Raw genomic sequence first — 6,000 nt, forward strand, 5'->3', positions numbered from 1 at the left:
TCAAAGTTGGATTCATACTTCAAGAAAGTTTCCTTGTCTGCTAAAAATACCAACTGACTTCTAATAGTGAGACTTGATTGCCAGCCCTGTTTCAGAATTGTCACAAATGTCCCAGAGAAATTTTCTAGCGATTTATATAGTAGTAGTAAGAAAAAAATACATAAAGCTTAAAAAAAAAGTTTTTTCCTGTTGCAAAGCCAAAAAAATACAAAAAACAAAATATGAAAAAGAAAAAAACCAGCAGTAGTCAAAAAGACAACAGGACAAACTTTTCAGTCACAGAAGCTGGTAGTTTTTCTTTGCTGGGTTGTGTTTGGGTAAAGGTGTTTGCAAGGTTACTAAGAAATTACTGTATTCTCTTTTAAAACAAAGTAACTATCAAGCAGCTAATGCTTTATGAGTGATTACAAGTTTCTAAGTGGCTTCCAATATAAAACCCAAGTCTAATAAAAATTATGACAAACGTTTGTGCAGCTTGTTTGTGCCACGACTGTAGCAACAAATAAAAATGCAGAAAAGCCAAATTTTTGACAGAGAATCATAAAGCATATGAAAAAAAGAAACAACTATGTTCATGAACCTCCTCTCATACCCGACTTTATGGACTTATGCCATCAGTCACAAGGATTGGCAATTCCTCAAGTGTGGTCTTCCTTTGTAAGCTTTATTAGCAAGACTTAGAAAGACAAACAGGAAGGAGGGAGAGAGCTGAAGAAATGAGGGGAGAGAAGGGACAAAAGTTAGCTGTACACATTCCTACAACTAACGTGATGCCACAGTATCCTCTGCTGTTTTCTTTTCCTCATGAGAAACAACTCTCTCTTTACTGGCTCCATGCTGATTTGAAACTCTGAAAATGGTTGTCCTTTCTAGCCTTCTGAGCAAAACGAGAAACAGCTTTCTAGTAATAACTATGGAAACAGCAACAATAGGGGGAAAAAAATGATTCAAACAAAAACACTGAACCATCATCTCTACCTCTGAAACGGAGAAAGAACTGCTGCTCAAAATCCACACACATCTGTTCTGGCCACTTCCCCGTGACTAGGAGAGCAGGGTTTGGCTCTCCCTTGGAGGCAACCAGAAGCCAGTGCCCTGCGCCCGCTTCCGCCCACGCAGATTAGTGTGAGGCCATGTAGGAACCTGCACACGAAGTGGTCTGGGGGCTTTTTCTTGCGCTCACCTCTCCCGTACTCTGTGGGCTGGAAAGGTCCTTGGGTACAGGCAAATATTCCCCTTTGCTTTTTAGTAAATCAAATGAGACTGGGCAGGGGGAGAGGCTACAGAGAGGGACTAAGGAATTTTATCGGAAATTTTCACAGCCCCTCCACAATCGAGAGTTCAAAGAACCAGCGTGCTATGGTAAATAGCTTTCTAATAAGAGCAACGCCAAGATTGGGTAGTGCCAAATCCGAGTCCTAATCCACGGTTTGCCCATGTACTCTGAACGTGACTTAATTTCTTCTTTTACAAAATGACAAGATTATAGATTAGCCTTTAAGGTTCCTTTCTGCTCTTAACAGACCATGTTTCAAACACCGCTGCCGACTTCATACTTCATTCGACTTCATTGAGATTAACCTCAAGCTAGGACAGGTTTACTTGAAACCCTGAAAACCTATAGTTATTCTTACTCGTGAAAGTAGAACCTGAGCCTTATGCATAAAAGAGAGGAAGAATCTAAGTAAAATGCTGGAAAAAGAATGTATTGAGCAAAGAGTGATGGTAATCACGGTGTTTGTATGCCAATGAAATCTAATTTTACAGCTGAGTTCCGCACAGCTGTGGAAGAAAGACTCTTGCCATGGCTTGCCACTTGAATGAAAGAAGGAGTGGTGCTAACTGTTCATGCAGAAAAACCTCTTGAGACATGAGCAGGACCTGGAGGTATGCACCCAGCTGGTTGGTTGAGGCACAGATTGTCTGGAATTTGTCTTCTTGTCTGATATGGGTTCATTAGCGAAGTTAAATCACTGGTCTAAAAAAGTTCTCAACCTTAAAAACACTCTTGCCTTTTGCCTCCCATTATAAACACAGGATATTGGAGCGCCTGAGTGGCTCAGTGGGTTAAGCCTCTGCCTTGGGCTCAGGTCATGATCTCAGGGTTCTGGGATTGAGCCCCGCATCGGGCTCTCTGCTCAGCAGGGAGCCTGCTTCCCCCTCTCTCTGCCTGCCTTTCTGCCTACTTGCGATTTCTCTCTCTGACGAGTAAATAAAATCTTTACAAAAAAAATAATAATAACAAAATAAAAATAAACACAGGATATTGAGGTGCACTGTTTAAATCCACAAAGAAATCCTGGTCAGATGAAAAATACCACCACTGCCGCCGCCCGCCCTGGTATTAAAATAAATAATGGTTTGATTCAACAAGTGAAAAAGAATGGTCCATGGCAATCTGGGGAACAGGGATGGGTGCCAAGTAATCTCATGGACAGAGGCCCTGCCTTCAAGAAGACCTAGATGCTTCTGCGGTGTGTTTTCAATTGGCCTTTACTTAAACATCAAGGCACAGCCACGTCTGAAGGCAAAATGACTATACAGAAGGCACTGCGTTCAGTGGGGGGAGAAGACTATAGATCTAAGGCTTAGATGCAAACATTGGAGTAATCTGAGGCTACTCTTCTAGCTCTCCAGAGATACTGCTTCCACAGCACCCCACCCCCGGGATGTCCCAAATCTTTAAGAACACCTAAAACCTGAAGGAAAAAAAAAATTACGTCACTGTATATTTACAATCTCTGGACCTAAGATCCACATGCTCAGTTCTGCAAATGTTAACTAATAAGGAAGGGGCCCCACCTACCAAAAAAGTTGACCAAACCTTTGTTTGCTTCTTTCATTGTTTTTAAAGGATGTTTAAAGAAGTTTACAAGTGTAATTAGACGTTTTTATTAGAACACCTTGACTCCAGCTACATTGAGCACAGTAAATGTGACATCCCAAGGAGGACAGTCTAGCACCTACAAGGAAACATTGCAAAGCTCTGAGCACTTATCTGTACATATATCCAAGCCAACTGTCCCACAGACTTGACCCATGGATGAGAGTAACTGAAAAATTGCATTTTCATTGTCATTTGGACTTATATGGCTGCTTCTATCTTTTTCTGTAGGACATTGAAGAAAAGTCTAGAAAACGCCAGTCCAAGAATGGAAAGGTCATTTCTCAAGCCACCCCCACCTCCAGATTGAGGCCTTCCCACCCTCACGTCCACCCCCAAATACTCACCCCCAGCAGCATAAAAAGGTAGGAAGAGATGAGAGGGGAAGTGAGAAGACATTCACTCCTTCCCAGAACCAGAATCTCCCTCCTTCCCCAGCCCTCAGGCACAACCATCTGCCTGGAACCCCCAGAGCGCTGTGTGTGGTATGTGGTTCCAAGTATTCCTGCATGGGCTCTCCATGTCTCAGTTTCTTCATCTGTAATATGGGTTCCTTCACATAAATTCTAGATTCCCCTTTTTAAAAAACCCAGTAGGTACTATTACTGTTTTTAAGATATGTATCATTAATTAAATTCCCTTTCCTGCAACCACTGAGTACCTAACAGCCACACATAACACCCTTTATTTGGGGGGAAGTAAGTGTTAAGCACCAAATGATTGACTGCTTCTGGAAAAAGTGAGAAGAGTTCTGAAGCTCTTCCTTCAGCCTGCTAGGGTGAAGGCACTCAACGCTCATCCGGCCTCACGCTATTCACCTGAAGTAGGAGCGAACATCAAGGAATTGGCCCAAGGAGACTCAACAGAAAGTGACGGTAAGGAGTCCTTGCTGTCTTAACCAACTGATTAACATTCAAGAATCTCACAACCAAGGCAAAAGGAGAAACTCTGATGAAGAATTCACAGGTCAGTGGTTTTAAAGTTTCGGTAAAACATGATCATGGTGTGTCTTTCCCAATGTCCATCACTGTTGAGTTGCTGTTGTGCACGTGCAACTGACAAGCTGTGTGTCAACTCTACTTCCTTTCTCCCCGCCCCACACTTTTTTTCTTAAACTGAACAAGCACAGGATACAAAATTCAAAAATTAACTGTCAAAGAAACCTGATAAAAATACATTTCTTTCCTATCAGAGTTTTTCAGGTATCCTTACCCAGGTGCAGATTTAACAATTTATAGAACCTTTTTTAAAGCAGCTTAAGGAAGGTTAAGCTAATTCACTGCATCATCATGTAGTCTGGATGGTTAGGAATTAACCAGGGAGGAAAACGAACCTGCATAAACCAGATTTTAAGCTCCTAAAGGGATCTATCCTCCATGGGGATTTTTACAAAAGCAAAATTACTCACAAAGGAAGAAGGCAGCTCAGCAAGTCACGGAGGAGGCTGCTAGAACAAGGCCTTTGCTACCAAGGGTTTCAAGATTCTATTATTGTTTATTATCTCACAAGAACTTAGTTGAAAGGTACCTTCTAAAATAGCATCAAACCAAAGGACCTGAACAGAAGCTATCATCCATTGTTGGAACAAATATTTACTGAGTGCCACTATATGCCCGGCACTGAACTAAGATCCTATGGTTCTAAAAACACAGGCATAGGGCTAAACAGCATTACAGTGAAACGTTATACTCAGTAAGGAAAACGTAATCCACACTGACACTTCTGATGAAACAACACGAAGTCAGCAGACCTCCCTGCTCTATGCAACCTTTCATCTGAGATAAGCTCCAGGGTCTAAATTTGGTTTCCCAGCTGTGGCCTCTCTTTTCTAGTCTTAAGTGTTCCAGAAGATGAATTTATCTTCAAAACATGCCCCTTACACCTCAGTCTTCATTTCTGATCAGCCAGGAGGATACTAAAATTATTGCTTTCATCAGCTCATACAGAATTCAACCACATTTATTTCACAAACTCAGTTTTGTCTACTCCTATAGATGTCATAAAACATCCATTATAAGGAAAACAATCTGCACCGTCAAGATCATTAATGTTTTCTCTGATTTATGCTTAAATATGTTATTTCAAAGATTTCTGACATTTCATTACTAACTGCAGATGTCGGTTCACATATATACATATTTTTAAATATGATTCTTTTCTCCACCTCTATGGGGAAGGGAGTGGGTGTCAATGAGAGAATAGGATAGGATACACTGAAAATCAGTTTATAAGCATGGTGTTGCCTGAAGAATCACTACAGCTGATGACATTCTCATAAGCAGCTTTGATTTTCACTTAAAGTGACGGAACACAAAGCAAACACCAGGTGTTTCTTGGGGCTTATAATATACTGAAACAGAAAATTCACAAGAAATGACAAAACTTGCAAAGAAACAAATTAGCAGGTGCAAAGACTCCTATAAGGAAACAACTACTTACTAATCTACTTACTATTTCAAATTAGCCCATTTTTATAAAATTTTAATGAGGTAATATATGCAAACCACATTATTAAGTCAGACTAACATTTTTTAAATTATAAAAATGTAATTCTCTACAAAAAAATAATTTCTACTTTTCAAGGCGGGGGGGGGGGGATGCCCTGTCACATACCACAGAGCCTTAAGGAGGCTGGTTTTACCTGGTGAAAATAATGACCGGTGTACACACAGAGTTTATGTGCAAATGGATGAATCGAAATGTCTGAACGCACGGTGCTTGCTGATATTCTAAGCACTCCCTTTGAATAATGAGGACACCATTAATTATATAATACTATTTGTTAAGAAAATGTAAGGGGGCTGCATTCATTTATTTAATGAATACATATCTAGGTTCTGCTCTGTGTAAGATACTTTTACGCTGAAATCATGCAAATTCTAAATCTGAGGAGTCTCCTAAAGGCTTCAAAACTTTTCCAACAAAATAATTTTAAATTTCAACTCTGATACAAAACCTGTGTTCTCCAATTTTCATATTTCCCCATAGGAAAATGCATGAAAACACACCAGAAAATGTTTCCATTAATATGACTAAAGAACTCAGAAACACAGAGAATGAAAAAGACAAGTAACATTTTAGGGTTATTAATAGTTATGACTTCACAAACTTCACAA

This window comes from Lontra canadensis, unplaced genomic scaffold, assembly GCF_010015895.1.
Source record: "Lontra canadensis isolate GAN:19392208 unplaced genomic scaffold, GSC_riverotter_1.0 scaffold426, whole genome shotgun sequence".
In the NCBI taxonomy this organism is placed as follows: Eukaryota; Metazoa; Chordata; class Mammalia; order Carnivora; family Mustelidae; genus Lontra; species Lontra canadensis.